Source organism: Notamacropus eugenii, chromosome 2 (genome assembly GCF_028372415.1).
Source record: "Notamacropus eugenii isolate mMacEug1 chromosome 2, mMacEug1.pri_v2, whole genome shotgun sequence".
Taxonomy (NCBI): Eukaryota; Metazoa; Chordata; class Mammalia; order Diprotodontia; family Macropodidae; genus Notamacropus; species Notamacropus eugenii.
The window spans coordinates 69,245,349-69,272,095 of NC_092873.1; the positions used below are offsets into that span (position 1 = coordinate 69,245,349).

A 26,747-nucleotide genomic window follows, 5' to 3' on the forward strand; every position below is an offset into this window, starting at 1 on the left:
CAAGGAGCTTACATTCTATTTAGGAAGGCAGAGGGTAAATACAGGAAAGCAGAGTGCAATGGATGCTTCCTGATTGCTGAATAGTCTCTTTCCTCCAAGAAGCTCAAGGCATTTCCTAGGTTCCTTCATGCCTACAACAGACTCCTCAGGTGCTGGCAAGGACTCTGGTATTCCATGCCCAAGTTTAAGCAGGGCACAGTAGGCAGGGGAGGTTCTGGAATCCCATTTCTCTCACTCTCCATCTGCTGCTTTCAACACGATACTGGAGTGCCTCTTGCTCTAGGACACACCTCAAAATAGAGTGCTATCGTTAGAAATCCACCACATCTTATAAACAGAGAGTAATCACGAGGTAAAGAAAACAGCAGCAGCTCCCAGCCCTCCCATCATCAGTGCCACCACAGACAGAGCCCCAACTGCAGACGTGAGGCTCATTTGACATCGTCTTTGGCAGCAGATCCTGGCTTGGGGTGAGAAGAGCATTGTCAAGGACTACAGTCCTTTTCCTCCCTTGTTTACCTGAAACCTCAATTTACCGAGCTGTGCCTTTCCCTCTCTTACTAACCCAGCAGAAGCAGCCCTGGTATTTCTGACAGTCTGAAAGAAGGCATGCTTTTCTTCCCAACCCATACTTCTCTTTAGTCTTGATCGGGTCCACATACTCACCCCCATCCTGTAATTACTCCCAAACACTCACTGCCACACATACAAACACCATGACAATCCCAGGTTTGTTACTTAAACTGATATTCCTGAAGCTTTTAAAAATGTCCTCAGCACTTAAAACAACATTGTCATGATTTGGTAGGATGTTATCAGCATGTAGCATGGTGTCCAGCATATAGTAGTGTTTGTTCATCGAAAGCTACTGGGGCCACATAAGTGATATTTGCATATTTTCCTTCCTATCACCCCTTAGAGATAGCCTGATATCTCTGGTGAATTGGCCTCATCCGTTGTCTTAATTGACTTCTTATGAAGTACTGGAGAGTCTTTAAGGACAAAGAATAGGTCCTTCTATTCTTAGCCCCAAATCACATGGGTAGGTAACTTTCTTGTAAGACTAATACCTAGGAGTCTTTCGACTCCAAAGTTTCTACTGCTCATTTTGCAATCCTTCTTGTTCTTGATGACTCCCTAAAGACCCTTCCATGTTGGACTGTCCATCTCAATGGATTTACCAGCAGATGTGTCGTTTCTGAGAGCCAAGATTCATCATGTCCCAGCTAGGTGCCCTCAGCAGTGGGGGGATGGCAATACAGTGTCTGGGGAGTTAGGTCATAGATTTCATCTCTGCTGAATATGCCAACATTAGCTCAGACTTTGCTAGGTCTCATTAAAAGAAGAACAGGAAATGCCGCTATGTTTCCAACCACAATACCAAAAAACAGTCAGGGGCAGGTTTGGGGTGGAAGAGGAGAGCTCTGACTCTGAATTTCTTGAGATTGGGTATCTCATTAAGTTGCCCCCTGGGGTTCCAAAGTACCCCCTGTGGGATGGTGAATTCAGCACTCCACAGTGAAAACCAGTGGGGTAACTACAGCTTAAAACAGTCCATGAAGGGGGGTGTTTGATTCAGCTTAATTCTACATCGGCAGAAGCCACCATTGCAATTAACGCTTCCTAATTAGCACTTTTGTTGACAGTCTCAGCAGAAAAGAGGAGGAGGGAGGAGAGCCAGCCTCAGAAACCACCTCAAAACTCATCTCCTAGGGGCTTGAGGTCAAAGAACCTCAGGGGGAGTCAGAACTCCTGCTCTCTCTGTGCAATGACAAGATGTGGCAAGGAGCTCAAGAGGGACTGGTTCTGCATGAAATTCACCATCATTCCCATCAGGAAATTGATCAAGTCTTCCTTGTCAATTGCACTGTATGCGATATCTCCCAAGTTTTTGTGTAGGATTTCTGTCACCCAGCTATGTCTCCTCCCTGGGAAAGGGGAGGAGGTGGGCAAAGGTGAAGTCACAAAGATTATCATTCCATAGAGGGTCAAAGGGTGAACATGGCTCAAGGTGAGGAGCCAGGAAAACCCAGCTTTGACTGGTCCTTGGAAATACCAACTAATATAGTCCTACCAGGAAATGAGACACAGGACGACCACAAACAAAAATCTATGGGGTGGAAAGAACCTAAGAGGATGCCTGATGTTCAGAAAAGGAGAAAGTCAGGTCAGGGTGGGGCCATCTTGGGGGTAGGGCACTGCAGGAAGCAAGGTGTGTGGGATGGGTTGAGAGGCATATGATGGTTTGGGTAGCGAAGCCCACAGCCCCCCACACAAACCTGCCACTGATCACACAAGTCACATGGGAAGGGCAGGCTCATAGGGCAAGACAGGCACCACTAAATCAACACAAAGGCCTGAAGTCCAGGAAAAATGGGTTGATTTGAGAGTGAGGAGGTAGGAACTCTCTGACAAAGAACAAAGAGTTGGAGAAACAGATCAGAGGAAGGATAGATGATTTCCCCCCTAGCTTTGTCAGATTGAGCTGACTACCCACGTGATTTGGGGCTGAGGGTAGAAGGATCTATTCTTTTTCCTTGAAGACTGTCCAGTAGACTCTTCTCAGTCTAGGGACTGAGGGTCCAGGAGGTAAGGGTAAGACAAGATTCAGGTGAGAAAGGGTAACAGCAAAAGTAGAGTGGAAAGGGAAGATCTCACCTGGTGTCCTAAGGTAGGTACTGGTGCTGGAAGAATTGTACATTATAATTATTAATGGGGCTTGTTACTGAATCTGTTCTAGCCCAGGTATATTATAATCTTACACCAAGGACTGGAAGAGATCTCAGATGCGATCTGACCCAACCCCCTTTTCTTATAAATGGGCCAACAGAGGCTTAGCAAAGGCTAAGGACTTGTCCCAATCCCAGAGCTAATCAATGTTAGAAGTAGGATTTGAACCGAGGTCTCATCTTCTCCCTTTCCCCTCCCCAATTACTCTCATCGATTTTATGATATAGTAGTACTGGCAAATGACATCTTCCCTCTGCCTCAGTTTTCCCTCTAACTGGAGGTAATGTTTTCATGCCATCAGAAACACTTAAAGCACACAGCACCAAGAAAGAGCAAGATGTCCCTGAAATAAGTAGAAGGTTCTCTATGTTTATTCCCTCTGGATCTTATTCATTCCATGGATTCTGACAAGAATGGGTAGGGTATTTATGTCACGAGTGATCTCTAGCTGATAATGGGGCAGGGACACCTGCTTCCTGGAGGTTTCCTATGGATGGGAATGGCAGGGAAAGCACAAAAGCATCCATGTGATGGATTTCAAGGATGACAGAGGATGGAACAAATCCCCCCATGAGCAGCCATCGAGCTTTGCTGTGCCCAATCAGTGCCTGAACTCAATAAATGATCCCCAGAGTTGACCTCAGCATCTTGAGTCTTCAATTTGGCCCCAGAACATTTGGCTTTTGACACTGGTCAATTGATCAGGCATTTCTAGGCTGGGCACTGAGGTTACAAGGACAAAAATGAGAGAGCCCCTGACTTCAAGGAACCTGCTTCTATCATAACAAGCACACACTAAACATATACACAATATAAAAGCAGTGGAAAATCCTAGACAGCTGGGGGAAAGTGACCTTGATGAAGTAGGCAGATTGCTCTGTGGGGAAACCAGTCTGTGATGAACGTTGGCAAGGTCAAAGTGTCCCAGGGAGTGGTGAGTCATGCCATGGTTTAGCCTGAGTATCTGGGGGCCTCAGGAGGAGGAGTGAGAGGCTGGCCTTTCCCCCTGGATTCCCCCTCCCAGGATAGGCAGTGTTGGGTGGGAGGGCACTATAGCTGTAAGATCCTGGCCAGTCTAGTCCTGCTGATCTCACCCCCTTTCAGCCATGTTGGCTGCTGGTTCCTGTGCCCACAGGAAAATGCCAGCCTGTGCTGGGGAGAGAATAGCCTCATAGAGAAAGGCTGAGTTCCCATCTACCACTTCCCACTTCCCCAAAGCCTCAAAGCAGCACTCCACAAAAAGAACAAAATCACCTAGTTTTTGTCCTGGAAGAGAACTTCTACTTCAATCCTATGGAATGATCTCATTTGAATGAACAAAGATCTTCACAACCCCCCAATGTCCCACGGCAGAGAAGCAAGAAATCCAATCACCTTTTCTCTTCTGGACTCCAGTGATGACCATTTTCAGTGACTCCACTCCATTTTTATCCCCTCCTCATTCACCCCCAATGACATGGCAAGCTGCTGGTTGACTGACATGCAAAGGCCTCTGACTACTGGTCATTCATCGTCATCATCACCACTATGCAGTTATCCCCATGAGTATCATAAACTCACAGGCTTATGAATTTAGAGGTGGAGGGGATATTCAAGGGCATTGAGGCCAGCGGAGGAAACAGCCCGGAGAGGGGAAAAGGATCAAATCTATGTGAGAGCTTGTATTCAAACCTAGGTCCTCTGACACCAAGTCCAGGGCTCTTTTCTCTAGCCCACAAAGATATCTTTTCATGGTGATGTAGAGCTAACCAGGGACTCTGGTGGTCATGCCAGGGGGTCACAAGCCTCAGCAGTTCCTACCAGACTGGAGCTCCTTGGAGGCCAGGCCATGAGGCGAGCTGTGACTGGCAGCCAACAACCAATTTAACCAGGACACAGAGCTTCAAGATCAAAATACTAGCCGGCAGCAGATGACTCTGGGTCACACTCATTCATGAAAATGCCTCTAACAAAAGTAGGGTTGAGGACATATATCAGAGAGGATGACATCAGGAATCCTTAGGTACATTTCTGTCTTTCACAAGAGGGTTGTAGGTGTAGCCCAGACTGTACAGTGTTAGAATTAAAAGGTATTAGCACGAGAGAGTGGGCTTGATTTCTAAAGTAATCAGTCCTCTCCTACTTATCTAAAGATTGCACATAATTCAAACTCCCTGCTTTTCAGCCACTGCTTGTCTTTCCATTATCACCTGGAAAATCAGTTACTTAGTTGTAGAAACTGGCAATTGTTACACATTTGTGTCCTTATTTCACTAACCCACTATATGTTCTCCCCGATAAACTTGATATCCTTAGAGAGATTACTGCAAGAAGAGATGGGTTAGAGAAGGCTTCAAAATTGCTATTGAAACTTTGGGCTTTGAGCTGAATTTGTTCATTTTAAAATGCCACTTTTATGTTACTGGTTATCTTACGTGTAACAACTAATAATTAAGTATGCTGCTACTGGGACAGCTAAGTGGTGCCATAGTGCACAGTGCACCAGATCTGGAGTCAGGAAGGTTCACGTTCCTGAGTTCAAATCTGGCCTCAGACTCTTACTAGTTGTGTGACCTTGGGCAAGTCACTTCACCCTGGTTGCCTCAGTTCCTCATCTGTAAAATGAGCTGGAGAAGGAAATGGCAAACCACTCTAGTATCTTTGCTAAGAAAACCCAAAAGGAGATCACAAAGACTTGGATATGACTGAAATAACTGAACAGCAAGCTGCTGCTGCTACGACAATATGGACATTCTCTCATTTGAGCATCACAAAGACCATGACCTTCATTGTTGTAGAAAGGGAACAGCAGGTCACGAGAAGCCACATTGCATTTGGTAAGGTCTCATTACATGGTAAGGTCTCTTTGTCCATACTAAGGTGGGCATCTCCCCCAGACACGTGGACACGTGCATTAGTCGCTGGGTGGGCCGACACAAGAGATCCCTGCACAGTCCTCAGTGGCTGGAAATGTGACTAATAGGACTGGAGTACAATTTGGGGGGGAAGGAGATGGGATCTTTTTGGAGGAACTCTGTTCATGAGTGACCTATAAAGAGTGATCTGTATAAGTTTCTTTGCCATTTTTGCAGGTTTTCTCTCCCTTGAATCTCCACCAAAGAGGGTAGAGGGGTCCTTATTTCCCTACTATCCCAGCACTGAAAACCTATAACAGAAATCTGTATCAGTGAGCCCTGGAGGTTTTGGCAGCCTTCTTTCAGCCTTTCTGTTTCCATTTCTGAGCACAGGTCAGTGACTAGCATTCTCTGGAAATGGAAGTTTCTCACCCCCATTCCCCTGTGGTTGCCCCACTTAATCTTAAACTTGAGAGTTTCTGAAATATGAAGATGAGCAATGGTTGCTTAAGAGGAAAAGATTTCCTTAGAAGCACAGCTCTCAGAGAAAAGAGAAGTAACAGGATTACCCTGGAGAGGAAGAATGAAAGCCATGCCATCAATAAAGTAAAATAAGCCCAGGAAACCTAGATTTTGCACACCCTCCATGATGATGGTTATGAATTACTTGGACAGTGCAGGTCCAAGGTGAAGGTAAAATATCCATTCAACATTCAAATGGTCTTTCCCTTCTGGTGGGCGTCCAATGGGCAGTTTGAGTTCTTTCTGTTTGCTGCATTTATTTATGGGAGTTTATGAGTCCGTTAGCTCTGATGCAGTTTGTGTGGTGAAATAAATACAATTCTGTTCCTGGTGTGTATGTGATACTCATCTTGTACAATGAGTACCCCAATGAGTACTCCCAAAGTGAGTGACAGGTTACCCAGAACCTGTCCCTGTCACCCACTTTGGGGAAACCCTTGCCACACCAAAGCTTTGTTGTAGAGAGCTCTCTGGAGTTTAACTCTGCAGAGTAGCAGAGGCAGAGGGAGAGAGAAACAGACCCCTCAGGGCACAGGCTCCCAACTGTCTACAATTCACATGGAAACCCTTGGGTTTCTACATTTCTGCCAGAAGTTGTCACTCCTGCTAGAGAAGGAGGAGAGATAATGCCCTTCCCTACACTTGATTGAAGTCCAAAGAAGACAAATTCTGTGAACGAGAAGATTTGAAAGGGAGGGGAGGCAAAGCCTTTTATACATCTGACCCCAGAATGATTCTGGGACAGAAGCATTCCTCCAATAAGAAAGAGTCCAGCTCCTTCCAACCAAAGGATGCAATCCCAGCCATTTGGGATCAGTGTCACCCCAGCAGAGGGCTAATTGCATGTCTAGTTCCAGGAGAGGTGTACACCTTGGTATAGATAAGGGTTCATTCCCCATAACATCATCAAGTGGATTGGGGAAAATATCAGAGTTATTGTTCTTCCACTGCATTTTTAGGATTTCTGGATTGCAAAACCCACACCAGCTTCACAGCACTCTTCTTCACTGCGCCTACTCCAGAAAAATGTGTATCCAGCTCCAACTTCCATAAACTGGCCTTCATTTGCCAACCTTGTTTCACTCAGGGTTGCTATTTGGATGTGATACCTGTTGAGTTCTCTTGCAACAAGAGTAGTTCATTTTTCAGGTCTACTGAATTTTCTGTTGTCTATAAGTGTGAGCATCTTCCATGTGCCGATGAAGAATGGAATCATTTTTGCAGATGTTTTTGTACATTTTTGTGTGTTTTGACCACATAGTGGGATTCCCCACCTGCTGCGGTAATCAGGCCAGGGTTGGGTAAGCAGACCATATTTAGGACACCTTTTCTAGCTACATTTCTCACACCAGAAGGTGAGCAGTGCGATTCTTAAAAGACTCCTCAGACACCCAGGAGGCTGCGGTATCCCACTGCTATGTCCAGTGAGAAATGACGCTATGATCAGGGCCACCTGTGTGCAATGTTAGGACTACAGCTCCCAGCGTGTTCGCACTTGCTGCTTCATCATTTGCCTGTCGCCATAGGACTTTGAGGCATAATAGTGAAATGGTATAGGTGGTGTCTTTTGATTCATGCATAAATTGGATTTAAGTGAGGCAGAGTTGCACAAAGTCATCAGCCTCACTCTCTCCTCCAGAGTCATCATAGTCCAGTGGCAGGACAGAGTCAAGATGGCTGGCAATGGCTCAGGATGCAGTGGATGACCTTGGCATCTTCCCTGTCTAACCAAGCTCTAAGCACTCCACATTGCGTGCTTCAGCTGCCTTCATGACCATTGGAACAAATTGTTCTCATCTGCCCATTCCACATTTGTAGATCTGACCAAGGACTTTGACACTGTTAGTCATGAGGGATGATGGAAAATTATATCAAAATTTGGTTGCCCAGAGAAGTTCATCAGTATTATACATCAATTTCATGATGGCATATTTCCCTGGGTTCTGGATAGTGGACAATCTTCTTGTGCTTTCCCAGTCACCAATGGAGTGAAAGATGGCTGTGTGCTTGCTCCCATGCTTTTTAATATGATGTTTGCAGCCACATTGACAAATGCTTTGAACGAGGATGAATATGGCATCAAGATCAATGACCATACTGAGAGTAAGTTCTTCAATTTGAAAAGGCTACATGCCAAGACCAAAGTGGAGGGAGTGTTGGTGCATGACTTTCTGTTTGCAGATGATTGTGTGCTCTATGCAGCCTCTGAAGCTGAGATGCAACAAAGTGTGGATCAATTCTCTGCTGCCTGTGCTAATTTCGACCTAATAATTAACACCAAGAAAACACAGGTGCTCCATCAGCCACCATCACACCGTCCATAAGTGGAACAATCCATTACAAAAAAATGAGAAGTTTTGAATGTTGCGGATTAGTTCACTTACCTTGGTAGTGTACTTTCCAGGGATGTACATGTTGACAATGAGGTTGATGCACACATTGCCAGAGCTAGCTCAGTGTTTGAGAGATTCCAAAGAAAAGTTTGGGAGAGAAGAGGTATTAGGCTGACTACCAAACTGAAGGTCTACAGAGCTGTTGTGCTGACCTCATTGTTATATGCTTGTGCTGATTTCATTGTTGTATGCCTGTGAAACATGGACAGTCTACCCGCACCATGCCAGGAAACTGAATGGCTTCCATTTGAACTGTCTTAGGAAGAGTCTAGGATCACCTGTCAGGATAAGGTACTAGACACTGAAGTTCTTGCTTGAGCTGAACTGCCAAGAATTCAAACTATGCTTCAGAGAACACAACTCCAATGGGCTGGCCACGTTGTTCAAATGCAAACTGTATACTTGCCAAAAAGACTATTTTATAGAGAACTCACATGGGGCAGGTGATCACATGGTGATCAGAAGAAGCAATACAAGGACATTTTAAAGGTCTCTCTGAAGAAATTTAGATTTGAGTCAAGATGGCTGAGTGATCGGTAATTGCTATCTCCCTCACTTTGTTGACCTTGACCAGCCCAGAGAATATCTCCCTGGGAAAAACAATGGAACAGTGGGAGCAGCTGAAGGGGTAAGCAGACTCTTAGCACATGGGGCTAGGAAGATCTCTAAGGAGGTCCCTCTTGCTGTGGCTGAAGCAGACCAGTGCAGGATCAGAGTTGTCCCAGACAGCCCCACCTCAATACACTGGAGAAGATCCTGAGCCCCAGAGAAATCAGAAAGACACTAGCGCAGACAGGATCACCAACCCCTTAAGTTTGCTATGCTCTAGCTCAGCACAGGAGACTGCCTGTGGCCAGATCACCCCTCCCTCACACTTAATGAGCTAGCTCCAGGGTAACTGTGGGGAAACTCAAAAAGACCTCACCTGGCCTCTGCTTTCCAATACCAGTCAACTCAGCACCAGGTAAGCTGCAGCATTTTAGCTTCTAGCTGAAAGAATCAGAGGCAACAACACATAAAGGCTCAAATTTTAAGCACAAGAACTGTGGAACAGAGCCCCTTGTGCCCCAGATGCAGAGATCTACTTTAAAAGCCACTAAAATGGTGATTATCATGAGTAAGAAGTAAAGCAGAAGAGAAAGGACAGTAGAATCTTTCTGTGGGGACAAGAACTAAAACACTAATACCAAAGAGGTCAGCATTGAGACTGTACTCCCATCTGAAACTTCAGAAGGGAATATGAACTGCTCTAAAGCACAAAGAGCCTTCTTGGAAGAGCTCAGGAAGGATTTTAAAAGCCAAATTAGAGAAACAGAAGAAAAACTGACCAATGACTTTAAAAATATTAAAAAAAGAAATCACAAAAGTATTTAGAAGGACAATTGGACAAAAGGAAAAGGAAGTACAAAACCTAACTGGAGAAAATAACTTCTTAAAAGGAACAATTGGACTGATAGAAAAGGACACACAAAAGTTAACTGAAGAAAACAATTTGATAAAAAATAGAATTGGGCAAGCAGAAGCTAATGAATCTATGAGACATCAAGAATTAGTCAAACAGAATCTGAAGAATGAAAAGATAGAAGAAAATGTAAAATATCTAATTGGAAAAACAACTGACCTGGAAAATAGATCCAGGAGAGAAAAGCTAAGGATTATTGGTCTACCAGAAAGCCATGATGAAAAAAAGAGCCTGGAAAATATCATCCAAGAAATCATCAAGAAAAATTGCCCAGAAGTCTTAGATTCAGAGGGCAAAATAGTCATAGGAAAAATCCACCATTTACCTCCTTTAAGGGATCCCAAACTGAAAACACCAAGGAATATTGTTGCCAAATTCCAGAACTATCAGGTAAAGAAGAAATTTTGCAGGCAGCCAGAAAGAAAAATTCAAATATCGAGGAGCTACAGTTAGGATCACACAGGACATTGCAGCTTCTACATTAAAAGATGGAAGAAATTGGAATATGATATTCTCTAAGGCAAAAGAGCTGGGACTACAACCAAGGATTAATTGTTCAGCAAAGTTGAGTATAATATTTCAGGTAAGGAGATGTACATTCAATGAAATAAAGGATTTCCAGACCTTCCTGATGAAAAGGCCAGAACTCAATACAAAATTCAATCTTCAAATGCAGGTCTCAAGAAAGGCATAAAAAGGTAAACGGGGTGGGGGGGAAACTTATTATTCAATATGGGCAAACTGTTTATATCCCTATAAGAGAAGATGATACTTGTTAATCTTGAGAATTGTATATTTATTATGAAATATAAAAGGAATATACATAGAGGGAGTAGGTAGAAATTAAATGATTTGATGATAACAAATGTGATTTAAGGGTGTGAAGGGATTGTAATGGGAGACGTGAAAAGAATGAGGCAGAAAAAGATAAATTCCATCACAGGAAGAAGCACAAAAACATATTAGAGTAGAGTGAAGGAGGGTAGGGAGATGAGCATTGTTTGAGAGGTACTCTCATCTGATTGGATCCAAGGAGGGTACAACAAACTCAGTTAAGTATAGAAATACAAATAGCTCTATAGGAAGTAGGAGGGGAAGGGGGAAAGAAAAGGGAGAGGAGGCTAAAAGGAAGGAAAGAAGTAGTAAGGGAAAGGGGGATTAAAAGGGAGGGGGGCTGAAAGAAGGGAGGGAAGACTGAGGGAGGCGGTGGTCAAAAATAAAAACTCTACTGTGGAGGGGAAGGGAGAAGGGACAACTAAAAGCATAAACAGGGGGAAAAGGGATGGAGGGAAAGACACAGATAGTAATCATAACTGTGAATGTGAATGAGATGAATTCTCCCATATAACGGAAATGGATAGCAGAATGAATTAAAAACCATAATCAAGCAATATGTTGTTTACAAGAAACACATTTGAAACAGGGGGATACACACAGGGTAAAGATAAAAGGTTGGAGCAGAATATTTTGTGCTTCAGCTGATTTAAAAAAAGCAGGGAGAGCAATCCTAATCTCAGTCAAAGAAAAAGCAGAAATAGATCTAATCGAAAGAGATAAGGAAGGCAACTATATCCTGCTAATAGGCACCATAGACCATAAAGCAATTTCATTACTAAACATATATGCTCCAAGTGTATAGCATCCAAATTCTTAAAGGAGAATTTAAGGGAGTTACAGGAAGAAATAGATAGCAAAATTATACAAGTGGGAGACCTCAACTTCTCCTTCTCTGAATTTTATAAATCTAGCCTCAAAATAAATAAGAAAAAAGTTAAGGAAGTGAATAAACTCTGGATAAGGTAGATATGATAAATCTCTGGAGAAAATTGAATGGGGATAGAAAGAAATATACCTTTTTCTCAGTGTTACATGGCACATATACAAAAATTGACCATGTAGTAGACCATAAAAACCTCACAATCCAGTGCAGAAAGGCAGAGATAATCAATGCATCCTTCTTATATCATAATGCAATAAAAATTATATGTAATCAAAGGCTATGGAAATATAAACCAAAAACTAATTGGAAACTAAACATTCTAATCTGAAAAAATGTGTGGGTTAAACAACAAATTATAGAAACTATCAACAACTTCATTCAAGAGAATGACAATAATGAGACAACCTAGCAAAACTTATAGGATACTTGTTAGGGGAAGTTTTATGTCTTTGAATGCCTACATGAATAAAACAGAGAAAGAGGAGATCGATGGATTAGGTATGCAGCTGAAAAAGCTAGAAAATCAACAAAGTGAAAATTCCCAAGTAAATATCAAATTAGAAATACTGAAAACCAAAGGAGAGATTAATAAAATTGAAATTAAGAAAATTATTGAACTAATAAATAAAACTAATAATTGGTTTTATAAAAAAAACTAATAAAATTGATAAACCTTTGGTCTATTTGATTAAAAAAAAGAAAGAAAGAAGAAAACCAAATTACCAATATCAAAAATGAAAAGGGTGAATTAACCCCCAATGAGGAAGAAATTAAAACAATAATTAGAAATTACCTTGTCCAACTGTATGCCCATAAATTCGAAAATCTAAATGTGAAGGATGATTATTTTAAAAATATAAATTTCCCAGATTAACAGAAGAGGGAGCTGAGTACTTAAATAATCCCATCTCAGAAAAGGAAAGTGAACAAGCCATCAATGAACTGCCTAGGAAAAAACTCCAGAGCCAGATGAATTTATAAGTGAATTTTATGAAAAGTTTAAAGAACAGTTAATTCCAATACTATATAGACTATTTGGGAAAATTGTCGAAGAAAGAGTCCTACAAAATCCTTTTTATGATACAAATATCGTTCTGATGCCTAAACCAGGAAGAGCCAAAACAGAGAAAGAAAATTATAGACCAATTTCTCTAATGAATACAGATGCAAAAATTTTAAGTAGGATATTAGCAAAAAGAATACAGCAACTTATCACAAGAATAATGCATTATGATCAGGTATGATTTATAACAGGAATGCAGAGCTGGTTGAATATTAGAAAAACTATTAGCATTATTGATCACATCAACAACAAAACTAACAGAAACCACACAACAGAAGCAGAAAAAATACAACACCCATTCCTATTGAAAACATAAGAAAGCATAGGAATAAATGAACCTTTCCATAAAATAATAAGCAGTATCTACCTAAAACAGCAAGCATTATATGCAATGGGGATAAGCTAGATGCATTTCCAATAAGATCAGGGGTGAAACAAGAATATCCATTTTCACCACTGCTATTCAATACGATATTAGAAATGGTAGCTGTAGCAATAAGAGAAGAAAAAAAATTGAAGGAATTAGAATAGGCAAAGAAGAAACTAAGTTATCACTCTTTGTAGATGATATAATGATAAACTTAGAGAATCCCAGAGAATCATTTTAAAAAACTACTTGAAATAATAAACAACTTTGTCAAAGTTGCAGGTTATGAAATAAACCCATATAAATCATCTGCATTTCTATACATTACTAACAAAGCCCAACAGCAAGAGATAGAAAGGGAAATCCCATTTAAAGCTATGGCAGACACTATAAAACATCTTGGAGTCGACCTGCCAAAACAAAGCCAGGGACTATATGAACACAATTACAAAATACTTTTCACACAACTTAAGTCAGATCTAAGTAAGTGGGAAAACATCAGTTGCTTGTGAGTAGGCCGAGCCAATATAGTAAAAGTGACAATTCTACCTAAATTAATTTACTTATTCAGTGCCATACCAATCAAACTACCAGATAATTATTTTGTACAGCTAGAAAAAATAATATCAAAATTCATCTGGAAGAACAAAAGGTCCAGAATATCAAGGGAACTAATGAAAATAAATGCGAGCGAAGGTGGCCTAACCCTACCAGACCTCAAATTGTATTATAAAGCACCAATCATCAAAACCACTTGGTACAGGCTAAGAAACAGAGGGGTAGAGCAGTGGAATATGTTAGGTACTCAAGACACAGTAGTTAATGAATATATCAATCTCCTGTTTGATAAACCCAAGGACCCCAGCTTCTGGGATAAGAATTGCTGGGAAAATTGGTTAACAGTGTGGTAGAAAGTGGGTATAGACCAATGTCTGACACCATACACAAGAATAAAGTCCAAAGGAATACATGATCTAGGTATAAAGATTGATTCTATAAACAAATTAGGAGAGCAAGGGATCATGTATTTGTCAGATTTATGGAGAATGGAGAAATTTATGACCCAACAAGAAAGAGAGAACATTATAAAATGCAAAGTGGGTTATTTTAATTACATTAAATTGAAAAGTTTTTGCACAAATAGTCAAGTTTAGGAGGGAAACAGAAAACTAGGAAAGAATTTTTGCAATTAGTGTCTGTGATAAAGATCTCATTTCTAAAATATATAAAAAACTGAGTCAAATGTACAAGAATACAAGCCATTCCTCATTGATAAATGGTCAATGGATATTAACAGGCAGTTTTCAGAGGAAGAAATTAAAGGTATCTATAGTCATACAAAAAAATGTTCTAAATTATTATTGATTAGAGAGATGCAAATCAAAACAACTCTGAGGTACCCCATCACACTTATCAAAGTGTCTAAAACACTGACAAAATAGGATGATGATAAATGTTGAAGAAGATGTGGGAGAGTCGGACTACTAATTCATTGTTGGTGGAGCTGTGAGCTGATTCAACCATTCTGGAGAGCAATTTGTAACTATGCCCAAAGGGCTACAAAAATGTGCATACCCTTTGACCCAGCAATATCGCGTCTAGGACCATATCCCAAAGAGATCGTAAAAATGAGAGAGTCCCATGTGTAAAAAGATATTTATAGCAGCTCTCCCAGAAATCAAGGGGATGCCCATCAATTGGGGAATGGCTGAACAAGTTGTGGGACATGAATGTAATGGAATACTACTGTGCTATAAGAAATGATGAACAGGAAGACTTCAGAGAGGCCTAGAAAGACTTATATGACCTAATGATGATTAGTGAAAGGAGCAGAACCAGGAGAACTTTGTACATAGCAACAAACCACAGTGTGCAAGGAATTTTTCTGGTAGACTTAGTACTTCATTGCAATGCAAAGACTTAAATAATTCCCAATGGTCTCTTACGGCAAAATGCGTTCCACATCCAGGGAAAGAACTATGGAATTCGATAGCAGAATGAAGCAGATCATTTTCTTTTGTATTATGTTCTTCTATGCAACATGCATTTAATAGGAATGTACGTGTAGAACTTGTATAAGATTGTACACCATTTCAGGGAGGGACTGGGGAAGGAGGTGGGAATGACGGGGGGGAGTGGGAAAAAATCTAAGATATATAGAAGTGATTGTCAAACACTGAAAACAAATAAAATAATTCAATTTTTAAAAAAAGAACTTTGGATTTGACTGTGCAACAGGGGAGACACTGGCACAGGACTGCTCAGCATCATGTGCCCATATCAGAAAGGGTGCTGTGCTCTATGAGTAAAGCAGAATTGAGACAGCACAAAGTAAACAAAGGGTGGGGAAATTTGGAGTATCCACCCCAAAAATTCACACAGACTATCTGTGCCCAACCTCTGGTAGAGCATTCCAAGCTCGTATTGGTCTGATCAGCCACAGTCACACACACTGAAACTTCACTTTATCATGGTGATGTCATTTTTGTCCTCTTTGAGAACGAAGGACAACAACCAACCAAGATTTCCGGCCTTTCCCAGCCACCTTGCAGCTGACCTTGATTTTCTCTGTTGTCCCCTCCAATTAGAATGTGTGTTCTTTGAAACTGGTGACTGCTCAGCTTCCATTTTTATCTCTGTAGCAGTACTCTCAGTAGTACTGACAGAGCTTGGCACAAAGTAAGCTCTTCATAAATTCTTTTTCATTCATTCATTTTATAGATGAGGAAATTGAAATAAAAAAAGTTAGTGACTCCATTGGAGTAACACAGCTAGGAGTCAGAGAAGGTATTTGAACTCAGATCTTCCTGTCTATATTTCCACTGCTCATCTCAAATCAATATGGGTGGCCTGCCTTACATTTCTCCAGGGTACTCAAATCGTACAAAAATTGATAAAAATTCCTATGGGATACCTTTACAAAGTATGGTAGTGAATGTGATGGAATAGTATTATGCTGTAAGAAATGATGATGGAAATGATTTCAGAGAAATCTGGGAAGACTTAAATGAACTGATGCAGAGTTAAGTAAGAACAACCAAACAAATAATTCATGCAAAAACAAATACATGGTAAAGACCAATAACTTTGAAAGACTTAAGAACCCTGATTAATGCAATAGCCAATCAGATTCCAGATGACTCATGATGAAACTCCCCTCCTGACAGAGGTGATAGACTTGGGAACAGCAGCATAGAAGTAGAGGCTTTTTGGACATGGCCAGTGTGGGGATTTGTTGTGCTGGACAATTAATATGTTACAAAGGTTTTGTTTTTCTTTCTTTTTCAATGGGGGAAGATGGAGATGTGAGAGAAATAAAATATTTTAATAGGAAACAAATAAATTAAAAATTTAAAAATCTACTCACTTATCTTCAAAAAGTCTTAGATAATCTCCCCCTTTAGTGGATACCATCAGTATACTAGTATTGCATTTGCAAGACCTGTTACTGGAAGTTTGGTTGGTTCCTCCATTCCATCTCTAGGTCAGGCAGCTGTATCCAGAAGCATTTTGGTGCCTTGGATTAGGGAGAGATGCCCAGGAGATTAGACTCTTCAGACTGTCAAGGAGAGTGGCTTGCAGTTTTGACACTAGTCACCCCTAGGCATGCTCTGCTGCTAGCCTGGTATCTTCAGTCAATCATTCACCCCCTGCTTTCAGATAAGGCCTCTGATATTCCACTTAACTTCTATTTCTCAGTCTTTTATGATCAAAGGATAAAGAGAAAAAGGTGTAGAAAACAATCATGCTCCTCCTCTTTTACTTCCTTGAAGTAAGATTACTCTCAAGTCCTCAGTCTATTCCAGACAAGCTGCAACTAGGAAAAGACAAAAGCCTCTAGGCAGCACAAAGGTTCAAGACTTCACCCTCTAAATGCCAAATAGGATCATGTAAATTTGGGTTAAATTTAACTCAGAGTCAGCATAGTGAAGGGGAAAACCATGTTGGCCTGGATTTGGCTGTTTTTAGGTTTGCCAAACGCTTAAAAAACTCTCTCTGGTTTGGTCTTGGCTTAGTTAAGACACTGTCCTTGCCCTTCTACTGTGACCAGTCTTGCACATGCACAAGTCATTTGTCTGGCTAATCTGTGATAACAATCTCAGAAGTCAGATAGGGAGAGAAAGCAGGATGCTGGGCACTGGAAGCACCATTGAAGCCTGGAGCAAAGGAAGTCCCACAGCAACATCAAGGCACATGTGAATAGAGTCACGTCTTCCCTTGGATCTCAGAGGGGAGCGTAGCAACATAGAAATGAAGATGGAAGCATTGCTGGGAGGGGTTAGGGGAGGCTCATAGAAGCCATCAGGGAATGAGTAAGCATATGAATCAATTAGATGTTCGATATTTCAGAGTGAGACTGAGCACGGGATGCCGAGGGCACCAGAACTGCAAAATCTCTTTGGAAAATCTAAATGTGTTGGTCAGACACTTAACAAGAGATATCTGAAAATGTTTTGAGGAGTATGTAGTTTGAGGGCCAGCTGGCCTCTTCCCACAAGTCCAAGACTTTCCTCTCCAGCAGGCAACACACATTGTGGAGCTGATCAGAATTCTCCTAATTTTTAAATTTCATGGAACTTTATTCTTTTCAATGAAGGCAATTCATTGAATGACCAACTAATTAGTTTAATTTTGATACCTAGGAAAGACAACTGGCCGTTATATAGTAATTTAGAGTTTGCAAAGTGCTTGAAATCTGTTATGTAATGAGTTTGCAACAATCCTGAGACTGGTTTGACAGGGATTATGATAGCTATTTTACGAAGGAGAAGAATAAGCTTGGGGTACAAAATTAGGAAAATGGCTAGGTGATGCAGTGGATAGAACATTGGGCTTGGAATCAGGAAGATTCATCTTCCTGATTTCAAATATGGCCTCAGATACTCACTAGTTGTGTGACCCTGGGCAAGTCACTCAACTCTGTTTACCTCAGTTTCTTCATTTTTACTATGAGCTGGAGGAGGAAATGGCAAACCACTCCTGTATCTCGGCCAAGAAAACCCTAAAATGGGATCATGAAGAGCCAGATATGACTGAAGAACAAAATTAGGGTTATATTAGAAGTATTGTAAAAGTAACCTCATCCACTACCCACTTAACTCAAATTCAGGTTGATTCAATCAAAGCAATAACAGACTGTACCCTATTAGTCTGCAGACTAATCATACCACCCAAGGATTACTCCCTTCTCCCAATAAGAGAGTAATGGGGAAAGGCTAAGGGAACTCAACCCACCTCCTCATTCAAGGGTCTACCAATCAGGATGGTCTTACCTTTGACAGGGGAGGTCCAAATGATGTCCTGTTAGGCCAATCAGAAGGGAGACACATCTAGGTTTAAAAGACGCTGTCAGCCCTCAATAAGTATCCTTGGTCATTGAGAAAGGTAATTGATTCAAGTTGTTGGTTTATTCTTGTTTTGTTGGTTTTCAGTTGTCCCCAACTCTTCATGACCCCATTTGGAGTCTTGACAAAGATACTGGAAGGATTTGCCATTTCCTTCTCCAGCTCATTTTACTGATGAGGAAACTGAGGCAAACAGGATTAAATGATGTGACCCAGAGTACTAAAGGTCTGTGACCAGATTTGAAGTCAGGCAGATGAGTCTTCCTGACTGCAGGGTCAGCCCTCTATGAACTATGGCACCACCTAACTATCCCATTATTGGTTACTGCTAGCCTAACTAAAAATTGATTGTGCTTGGGAAGGAAAAGAAAAGATACCTATTCAACCCTGCTAGAGGGGTCAGGTAGTGAAGCTGACAAGCTGGCAGCCAGACTTATCCTTGGGCCTGGCTGCCTGAGTTAGCATCCCTTCAACCCAGGTTGAATCTACAGGCACCTGGACAATCATGCTGTGAAAGAGGTTGGAGAAGACACTAAGCTACAAGGCTCAGAATACCAAGGGCACAGCTGAAGGTTAACAAGGATTAGAAGCAAAGAAGCAATTAGTAGGAGGAAGAAAAAGGAAGTGATCATGCCCAAACACTGGGAAGAAGCAAGGAGAAGGCAGGGAGAGAAGCCAAAGTCACAATCAATGGGTGTAGTTGACTTCTCAGGAACTGAGAGGAGAGTCAATCACCTCTGGGAAGACAGTGGGAGAAGCAGTGTCCTCACCATGACCTTCTCTGTGGGATGCTAGAAAGTAGCTTCATACCAAGGAACAAGAAGAGAGAGTAGCTTAAGTTGGATGAGATGTTGTACGCTCTCGCCTCCAAACAAAAGGCCAGGTCCTTTCTCACTCTCTCTCTCTCCCCTACACAATTACTGTCACTATGCAGAACAGCTCTGACAGGCTCAGAAACTGTGCACCCTTAAATTAGTGTGATCACAGAGAAGAGGAGACTAACCTCAAGGCCTCTCATCCACAGCAGCTAAGACTCTCCTCTCCCATGCTGCTCCACTGGAATTCACTTCCATTCGCCAACCAAGAGATGCCTCAGTTAATAAATTCACTGAAAACCAAATGCCTTTTACGAAGGCCTGGGCATGGAGGGGCTGGCTTCTGGGTACTATTGTGGGGGATATAGGAGGGAAGGAAGAAGAGGCAGGGGCTTTCTTAGGCAGGACTTATGCTCTGTTGGCAAAGGACCACACTTCCACAGGTCCTGCCACATATATATATATATATATATATATATATATATATATATATATATATATATATATATATATATATATATATATATATATATATATATATATATATGTATATATGCATATATATTATATATATATATTCTTTAGCAATCCCATTTAGAAAGTGTCATAAGTCTTTTACCTTTAGTTTTTTCATTTGCTTACTTTTATGTTTTCCCTTTTGCTTATCTTTGAAAATGAAGGAAGAACAAAAACCACTTTGTTTCTGTTGGAAACCCTGGGAAGTCTTGGCCCCATGTCTCTAGAGAGGTGGAAGGGGTGGGAAGGAAAGGAAAAATTCCTGCCCTGCCTCACTGGCCAGAGCTGAATTGAATCTCCATGGGAACCCCATGTTTCTAGGCATAGCTGATTATCCACCATTTTTGGACTAGTCCAGGAGTTGTTATTTCTAGCAAAGGTCATAGGGATTTTGACAGAAAATGGCACCTTTCAGTTGTCATGAGTCTGAGCTTTCAAGTGCCCCTGAAACTAACTGTGTACTCCTGGATAGCCTGATTCACCCAGGTCATTTGGGAGCTGAGTTCCTTGCTACAATTTTCCAAACTTGGATGTTCATCTTCCTAGTAAAGCTTGGTCCCTCCGGGGTTATTCAACAGTACTGTCAGTAATGGATGTCCTTGCTCAAATTACCATTGCACATTGTCTAGAACAATGCCTTCCAAGGCTGAGTTTACAAGGTGATGGGTTGGGGAAGAAGCTGATTTTTACCTAACACACCCCCCAAAACAAAATGAAGTTTTCTTTATATTGAGCATCCAAGCTGAAGCTGGCAGCCTCACTCAACCCCTCCATCAGATGGTCCATGTCACAAATGGGAAGCAAGGCACAGAGGGGGCTGAGGACTCAAGGGCCCTCACTCGCTCATCAACTCTCAATGTGTTGAGATGTGCTGTGGTTCACTTGTGTGTGGCTGGCTCACAGGATCTACCTCTTACATAATACAGTTTTTATAAAACTTACTTCTACCAAATTGGCAACTTGTTGAAAAGGATTCCTGCATGGAAATCATAGAATGAGTCTACCAGTAATAATACGAACACACATAGAAAGGAGAGAAAACACTCACAGCTAGATATGCTTGGATGGTGGGAGGTCTTTTACATGTGCTCTCTTGTTTGAGTGTCACAATAACCCAAGGAGGTAGCCCCTTTTTGGAGCCCCACACATATGAGAACGCTGAGGGTGAGAGACTGTAAGTGATTTGTCCAAGGTAACACAGCTAATTCGTGTCTAAGACAGATTCAAACTCAGATCTTCCTGACTCCTAATTCAGTGTCCTCTCTCCCAAATCAAGTTGGTTTCCTTCTACTCTCACATGAGCATGCATTAGTCACATTATACGGTTAAAAACAATGGAGACCTCATCAGAACAGACAATAAGTTAGCCCACAATATATGAAATTCTCAAGAGAATTATTTCAGATGTGAATTTACCCCCTCTCACTAAGGAAGGAACTCAGGATAAGTAGATAAGGTATCAAGATATGAGCCAAAGATCATACACAGCTCAGTAGGAATGAAGGGAATTTAACATCTAAACACCAAGCTTCTGGTGCTGTAACCAACATGTGTCCTCCCCAAAAGCCCTCCTCGCTGCACATGTGAAAACATTAGGAGAATTTTCTTAACTTACAAAAACAATCTGCCAAGTAGGAAGGGAGGCAGAGAATTTGGAACTTAAAATTCAAATGAATGTTAAAATTGTTTTACTTGTAATTAAGAAATATTTAACAAAACAAATACAGACATATGGGGGGGGGGGGTGTCTGCCAAGGGAGGAGTTTCAGTATCCTCTGAACTCATTTGCTTAAACATATTCAAGATTCCACCCTTTGCAATTCATTTGCAAGAACAACTGATTGACATCAGGGAACATGAAAATTTGCTGTCAACATTTCAACAAGAACCTTTGCAGAACCAGGAGATGTCGGCTCAGTAAATAGGGCCAGTGCCGGCCTTCTGCTGCTGGGAGCCCAGCAGAGCTCTGTGAGACTGCTTCTTCTGCGGGACTGCTCCTTAAATTCAAAGTACCCAATACACTGGAACATGAAGGGAACCTTTGGACTGGGCCCCAAAGAGTGGAACCTCTGTCTTCCAAAGTACACAGCCTCTTCAATCCCATTGCCTCCACTAAAACCATTAGTGGGAGTATGATGTTATTCTAGAGCCTCAGTTATTGGACCAATGATTTCTTTAGCATGGGGAAGCTCCTTTGGCTAAGGCAGGCGGCTCATCTGTGCAGCTTTGTCTCTGAGTATTTCCTAGAGCAGAGGTTAAATGACTTGCCCAGGTTCACACAGCCATTCCATGTTCAAAGTGGAACTTGAACCCAAGGCCTCCTGGCTCTGAGGCCACTTCTCCATCTACTACACCTCACTGCAATGCTTTTTACTATTAATTATTATTAATTAGAGAAATGCAAATCAAAACAACTCTGAGGTACCATCTCACACCCATCAGACTGGCTAACATGACAAAACAGAAGAATGATAAATGTTGGAAAAGATGTGGGAGAGTTGGAACACTAAGTCATTGTTGATAGAGCTGTGAGCTGATCCAACCATTCTGGAGAGCAATTTGGAACCATGCCCGGAGGGCTACAAAAATGTGCATACCCTTTAACCCAGCAATATCGCTTCTAGGGCTGTGTCCCAAAGCAATCATAAAAATGGGAAAAGATTCTACATGTACTAAAGTATGTATAGCAGCTCTTTTTGTGGTGGCCAAGAATTGGATGCCCATCAGTTGGGGAATGTCTGAACAAGCTGTGGTACATGAATGTAATGGAATACCATTGTGCTATAAAAAAATGACGAGTGGGTGGATTTCAGAAAAACAAAAAGGGTCTTGTGTAGCTAATAAATGAAATTTATTTTATATTGATATCATCCTTTGCAATTAACCTGAGGTCAAGTCCAACCCCAAACACTGGTTTTGTTATCATGGGCATGTTTGCCTCAGTTTCCTCATCTGTAAAAAGGGTGATAATAACAGCATCTACTTCCCAGGGCTGTTTGCGGATAAAATGAGGGAATAATTATAAAGCCCTTACCTGTGCTGGCACATAGTAGGTGTTATATAAATGTTAGCTCATATTACATGTTTGAATAATAATACATTTGCACACTTTATAAAACATACATTTGGAGTGTATGCTCAGAAATTCTTTTTACCAATGGGGCGAATGATCCACAAAGTTTGGAGAATATAGTCTAGAACCACAGTCTCCTCATTGTTTGGCCACTGAATATCCCAGAAGACAACAGGGTCACTGAACATCCCAGCCATTGGGAGTTCTGAAACCCAGGGCTGAATGTAAGGGCAGAAACAGTGTATTGTTCCTGAATGTATCTTCTGCCCAATCAAGAGCCAATTGCTTCCATTATTGAGTGACTGGTAAGTGACACTTTCTCAGCTCTGGGCAATCTCTCTGGTTGGCTCCATTCCTGGAATGCTCTCCTTCCTCATCTCCAACTGTTGCCTTCCTTCGCTTCCTATCCTAGAAACAGGACCACCTTCTAGAGGAAGCTTTCCCCAACCCCTCTTCATTCCAGGGTTGTCCCTCTGGTCATCATTTCCTACTTCCCCTGGACAGAGTTTATTCATACATGCGTGTCTACTTGTCTTTTCCATTAGAGTGTGAGTTTCTTGGAGGCGGGGACTGTCTTTTGCCTAGTTTTACATTCTTATCACTCAGCACAGTGTCTGGCACACAGTAGGCACTTAGTGAGTACTTGATGAACTGATTGACATTATTTAGCTTAACTCAATTTAAAGAGACAACCTTTCACCCACATCAATAAAACTGACCCCAGATGGACAGCATCTTGAACACTCCATTCATGGAGTTTCTGTTGTTAATGGGTGTTGTTGGGACTCATTCTCCTTTTTACTATAGAGATCACTGTAGGCAAGCTCCATCAGAGAGCCCTGGGAAGAACTTGAAGTGAAATTCAAGATGTTCAAGTATCCCTTCTGCCCACTCTCTTTCCAATCCATTGAGTAACCCAGGAATCTAGGGAACTGAGTTCAAATTCTCTCTCAGATACTTCTAGATGGACAACCATGGGTCAATCAAGCCTCCAGGCTTGGTTTTCTTACCTGTGAAATGGCAGATAATATATTATCTACTTCACAGGAATGTTGTAAGAAAAACACTATGGTTATTACTGGATTTCATTCTCAAATGATTTCTTGATCAGTCAAAATCACCTAATACAGTATAGGTAGTAAAAGAAGAGATCCAAGTTTTATTCCCAGCTGTGACAATAACTAACACAGTGGCTTCGTCTAAGTAACCTTACCTCCACTGGTTTCAGCTTCCTTACATATGACCTGATCTCCAAGTTTCTTTTCTACTCCAGCATTCTGTGCTAACATATCTCATTACATTTGCTCAATCAACCAGATTAAAAAGAAAACTAGTTGCAATCAAAATAAAAGAGACTAAGGAAATCTGACTGGTTGTCGTTGAGCCTATGTAATAGCAAATCAAACCAAGAAAATGGCTGATATAAACTATTACTTACAAAGTGGATTACATAGTATGAAATATAAGACCCTTAAAGTGAAAAGCAATATAGCCCTGAAATATATGTGCAGCTACCCATTAAGAAACACATATATTAAATGAGCTTTATAAAGCCATTTAAAATATCAAAAGCAGAAATTGGTTATCTTGGATTCCAGATGTGTTTCCCATAGAAATAAGGTGATAGTTCAGAGTCAGTAAAAGGCGGTCAGTCTGGAGGCAGTCTAGCAAAAGGAAAAATCCTTCCAAAACAATCAAATCCCTATTTAATCTATAATGCTGCTAAAATGCTTGGAATAAAAAGGACTTAAAAGCCCTAATGGCTACAGTCCTCATTGGTCACTGAATACTTCCACGCTGGGAAGTGATGATTTCCTCAGTGTGCTATTTCCTTCCCTGAGGCACATCACAATCCCTCTACAACCTGGAACAGAGAGTGCCAAGTCATGGATATGTCTCCTAGGCATGCAGGGCATCCTCTGCCAGGGCAGGGATAAATGGCCACTGTGATTGGCTATTTTCTTGCTAGCTTTCCATGTAACATAGCTGGTTTGGAAAGTGTATGGAGAGGGTCAAATGTAACAAGGCTGACAAGGTAGGGAGGGGTCACATTAAGAAGCAGTTTAAATACCAAGAAGTTTTATATTTAATCCTGGAATTAATAGGGAGAAAGGCTGTGATTCCAGGCACAGAATTATTGAAAAAGAACCTGCTGTGGGTCAATCAATAATGTCTACCAGGATTAGAACTGGGTACTACATTTGGATACATTTGGATAGTGTGAGCCTAGAAAAGGCAGAAATTGCTTGTTGAAGTTGGTAGAGGGTGAGTCTGGAGATTGTCATGGGGAAAAAGAAGTATTCCAACTCTTCACCCTGAACCACTGAGTCTAGGACAGGAGTCCAGCATGACTGAAAATATGATCAATATTGCAAAGGGAATGCAGTGATTCAGCATCATCAGGATGGAGCCAGGTCGAAGTGAGTGCCAGAGATGGAAGTGATGAGAAAGAAAAAAAGTTTAAGACAAATGTGAGTTTGTTAATAATGAAGAAGGCATTCCAGACAGCATAGTGGAGGGGGTGGGTAGAGCTGGGCTAAGACATTAGTGGCAGAGTAGGAGTGCTTGGTGACCAAGTTGGTACACATCAATGGGATGAGAATCTGTTAAATGACACCTGACTCCTAAGTCATGAAATATTCTTTTCACTACGCCACATTAATACAAAGGCGATAAAAATTTGTCTTTAAATCTTCTTGGTGTGGAAGGTAAATGGAACAATATCTCTCATGTTTCTCATTGTCATTCATCTGGTAAGTATAGTCTAAGAAACTGACTTGCCTAAGTGCACCCACTAAATTAACAGACAGACCACAAGGAAGATATTACAGCTGAGGCACTAGTATCTGTTAAGAGGAAGAGGAGAGAAATCACATGAAGGATCTGACAGGAAAACATCTTTCTAGATGGTTTCCCTGGGGTTTGTGTATGACATTGTCCTGATTCCACCAAGCCCCCAAATGCCACAGAACCTCCTAAATGAGCTCTCTGAGTGTTCATAAGAGATTGACCACAGGAAAATCCGAGTAGATGAAGGATACATATGAACCAGATGGTGGCAAGCAGATGGATAGGCAACCCACTGAGTTAGTCGATCAGCAGACACCTTGGACGAAGCCTGCAAATTGACAGTGACCAAGGCCCAGGAGATTGTATCTTAATACACAAACCATTTTTCATTAGAATTTTGTTTTCCCTAAAGATATGAATTATCTGGGAAAACTCCTTCAGGAATGTTTTTGGTCAGAATTGCTGGGAAAACCAGACAGCAATCTGGCAGTTATTACATTGAGACCTGCTTCTTACTACATATATGATAATAAGCTCAAAATGAATATCTGAGCTGAATATTAGCACTCATAACATTTTAAAATGAGAAGAGGACAAAATCAGGTGGTTTTTTCATAGTCATGGTTCATTAGTAAATTATTAACGAAATAAGTAATAAAGACAATTCTAAAGTGGATAATTTCAATTATGTTAAATTGAAATGCTTCCGCAAACAAAATTGATGAAACAAGGACAAGAAGGAAAATAGATGAGGAAAAAATCTTTGTATCTCTGTTATCCAGGTTTGCCATCCAAGAAAGAGAGTCAACCAACTGCAGAACTCAGGAATACCAAAAGCCATTCCCCAGTAGACAAGTTGGTAAAGGATATGATCAAACAGTTCCCCAAAGTAGAACTATTAACAACCACATGAAAGAATGGTTCAAATCACTAACTAGAGAAATCCACATCAAAATAAGCTTGAGTTTCATCACATTCAGTAAACTGGCAAAGATGGCAAAAGATGGGAAGAGACAACATTGGCATGCTTATGCAAAGACAAGCTCACCAATACATTATGGGGGGGAGCTGTGACATGGGACTATCATTTCTGGAAAGAAATTTGGAATTATGGAAA

General features: G+C 41.2%; 1 protein-coding gene across 21 annotated transcripts in view; it reads right to left on the bottom strand.

The window, feature by feature from the left end:
* The window catches only part of PCBP3 (poly(rC) binding protein 3), a 398,673-nt gene that overhangs the window by 310,621 nt on the left and 61,305 nt on the right, over positions 1-26,747 (bottom strand). The window lies entirely within an intron of this gene.